Here is a 4,004-nt window from a genome sequence, read left to right as displayed (position 1 = left end):
CCTAGAATGTCGACCACAGTCGTGACATACTTACACTCAGTCCGAACGCCAGCTCCAGTGATCCCTTAGCTGGGAAAATATCTGTGGGACACCTTAAATTCCCTCTGTAATCCTGAAAACTGTCCTGTGTGCTGCCTGCTGCAGGACAGACTGACAGCATGCAGGACGGCCGGCCAGCAGTGTTAAAATAAATCAGACAGATGCTTTTTACAGGCCCTGTCCGGTCCTGTCAGAAGGCCTATAGTGTTTTAACGTGTGAAGCTGGCATTTCTATAAATACTAACTATACCACCAGGGAAAACAAAGTTATCTTAGTATGTCGGTGTGGGACAAGAGGTCAGTCCTTGACCTGGTCAGTCACTGGAGATGAAACTGACCAGATGTGAGACAGGTGGATGTAGAGCCTAGGATCATATAGATGGGAGCTAGAAACAACCTGTTAAGAACCCTACCACACCCACATGTATCCTATTTGAGGTGGTTGATGCAAGTCAACCTTTCCCAGACAAACCGGCTGCAACAGAGGATCACAGCAAAAACTATATATTGTCACAGAGGGTAGATTGGTCAACTTTCCTAGACAAGACATCTGACATCACATCTATTTATATGTTCTAACTGGGATAATGTAATGATTTCCCTTTTACAGTCCCAGGTTAGTTCATTTTAGACAAAATCTTTATTTAACAGATGGGTTCTAATATGGCAGTCAATAGTTTTACAATTTTGGAAAAGGTCATTCAATTATGGTTTGTATTTGGGGCGGCAGGTAGCCTAGTGGTTAGAACGTTGGGCCAGTAACTGAAAGGTTGCTGGATTGAATCCCCGAGCTGAACAAGGTAAAAATCTTCATTGTAATTAAGAATTTGTTCTTAACTGACTTGCCTAGTTAAATAAAGGTAAAATAAAATTGTAAATACACTCATTTAAAAAGTAAGTTGTATCACCAATGAAGGCTCTTCTCTCAGGCATTCTTGAGAAGGGCTTTGGGTTGGGTAAGACCACTGAGCAGAGTGCTGCCTCCCATCAAGCCCCACGGAGGCCTATTGCAAGAGGCAGGGGGTCATTTTCCCCATAGTCTAGCCGTTAGTACTCCCTCACCAGAGTTGAGGACAGGGCCCTGTGGGGAAAATGATCACAAATCCCCTAACACTAACTGCACAGCTGGCAAGGGGCAGACAGACAGTGTCTGAAAGGCAGGTTCACCCCAGCTATAACAATTGTTCCCTTTCACCCACCTCCCAAGTTCTCCATTCAGTTGAACAGGAGAGCCAGAGAGAGGGAGCAGCGGATTATAGGTCACACAGGAGGAGCATTAACTCCCTCTAAGCTTTAACCCAACCAGCCACGGAAACACTAGGTGATGCTGAACAGCACCTGCACAGCAGCCTGGGCCATGCAGTGGTCTGATGCCTTTCTTTCTTTAGGGCATGATGTTTGGACAATGTTTTTCTTGGTGTTGTCTTGCTCAGTACACACATGTCTACATCGTAAAACATAATCACAATGAGTGATGGGGATTTATCTAATGAGTGTAGAGTCTGGCTGCGCTGTCGTTGGCCTCCCTTGCAGCAGAGATGCGAACGGGGGTCACGGGGGTGGGAGTTGAGGATTAGAGGCACACAATGGGTTAAAGGTTCCTCCTTAGACGACATCGGAGTTGAAGGATCCCTCAGTGTTGATAATTTGTCTAGAATAACTGCCGTGAACCGCTCAACTTCAAAAAAAAAAAAAAAAAAAAAAAAAAAAACGTACAAAAAAACCTTCGGCTGAACCTCGCATTGCTGTAGGTTGATCATGAATGAACACTTGAGAGTGCTTTAAGTGCCCTTGCTGTCAGAATGGAATTTGAAGTGACCATGGAACAGTGGCACAACCATTCACTGGTTCCCGATTAATAAAGATAAGAGGGGTATTTATACATTGTCATATCTAGCGCGCCATTTCTGTGTTTCTAAATGTTTCAGAAAGCCGCACATGGAAATTTGTTACAATGGCGTTGTCTCTTTTTTTCTCTGACCAGGTGGGCATGTTCTCCTTGCAATGATATACTAATATGTTCCTGGTGTGCACAATAAGATTTCATATAACATATCTATCTACCATGATACTGTCACTGATTAAATATTCATCAGGTATACATGCAATGTCCGTGGTAATCAAAAAATATGAAAATGATGGGTGTTGAAAAATTGCAGAGTTTCAAACTCAAGAAGAGAACTAAGACACTGCCATGTATTGGCGCTGAGATTCTTTCCAAGCTGTGTTCTCCAGTGATGAAAAAATATTTATTCTTAAATGTGACAATAGAGTGTTTATAATTGCAACAAGGCTATCTTGCACAGTACATTAATAGTCTCTACTGAAAAATAGGAAGACACTGAACAGTTAGCTACAAAGAATACTGACATCTGGTGGGATAGAATCTAACTACATAGAAACATCAGAGGGCAACTATTTTTATTCTCAAACTATTGCCCTTCTACTGCCAAGAACTCTAATGTCCATTACAGTAGATTCATAAGTGTTCATAAGCACTATATATATATGTATATTTGCCTCGCATAGAGGTCATAGAGCATAATAGAGGATGAAAGGTGCTTACATTTGGTGTTTTCCAAATGTGACATAAGCCCTTTTGCCGCCCTTCATAGTCTCACCCTTAATAATCCACACCCTCTATATAGTATGACATAGGCGTATAAATGATATGATGCATAGGCCTTAAAAAACAGTTTATGAACACTTCATTAAGCCTGGTGCTGTTGCTTGTTTAAAGTGGGACCTAATTTACTTTGCTCTTTGTGTAAGTTTGGAGAAATATCATTAAAAAAAAATGTTGAACACAAAAAAGAATTTGATCCATTGAAAACGGGTAAATGAATGGCCAAGTGCTGTGACACAAACACAGAGCACACACTGCGCTTCAGATCAAAAGTCTTCTCTCTTTGCACAAAATATCACCTTATCAACAGTCTTACGACATCCTTTGATGTAGACGCGATGGTCTAATACTATCTGTTACTAAATTGCATAGTCTCATTCTATTTGAGTTTTTCCTAATGGAGAGGTTAGCTATTCCCAATGAACACTTCCATCGCCAAGCCTGTTTCAATGTTGTTTAGCTATACATTCAGATGATCAAGGATACTGCTTTAATGTAATATGTCCACATAAAGACTATTGCAGTGTGAATTGTGCTAATTCCATTGTCCAGTTGGAATTTAGGCAGTTGGCAAGTTTGTTCGTAGTAAAACAACTTTTCTGATAATACAATTATAAACGTGTGCTCAGCTTTTTTCTCCTTTTCTGTGTTTGTTTTCTCCCAGGACATTGCCCTCACTACGTGCCAGTGGGTTTGTGTTGCATTCTTCCCCCCTGGCATCCACTGTGGTCAGAGGACCCTGGGGTTTAAACCGGTGCAGAAGGGAACCCATAGGTGGTCGACTCTCACCGAGATGACTAAGTAGTCCTGAATAACCCCTTAAGATTTGTATCTGCTCTAAAAGTCAGAGAAACAGGCAAATCAAATTGGCCCATTTCTGTTTGCTTTGACTATCACAGCAATGCCATTAACCTTTGAGTTGGGCACCTTGAAGCTTGAAGTACGGCACTTCATGAAATGGTTGTTGTTTCTTTACCTACATTAGGATGCCATTAGCTACCATGATAATATGTGCCGTTTAGCAGACACCTTTATCCAAAGCGACTTACAGGCATGCGTGCATACATTTTTGACGTTTAGGCGGTCCCCAACGCTATCCTGGCATTGCAAGAGCCACACTACCAACTGAGCTACTGAGGACCACGTGGGATCACACCGGCTTTTGTTCAGTGTCATGGAGCAATCGTCGCCTATTGCGGGTCTTTAGAAGTTTTAAATTTGCTTTAGTGATCACCACATGATAACTATTAACCCTCTGTCATAGGTGAGGGCTGATGTCACATGAGGGGGTAACTGTGGTTTAAAGTTCACACGTAGTATTAAAGGATATTTGACAGAA

This window comes from Oncorhynchus clarkii, chromosome 26 (genome assembly GCF_045791955.1).
Source record: "Oncorhynchus clarkii lewisi isolate Uvic-CL-2024 chromosome 26, UVic_Ocla_1.0, whole genome shotgun sequence".
In the NCBI taxonomy this organism is placed as follows: domain Eukaryota; kingdom Metazoa; phylum Chordata; class Actinopteri; order Salmoniformes; family Salmonidae; genus Oncorhynchus; species Oncorhynchus clarkii.
The sequence above is the reverse complement of the archived record's forward strand: the minus strand, read 5'-3'. Positions refer to the sequence as shown.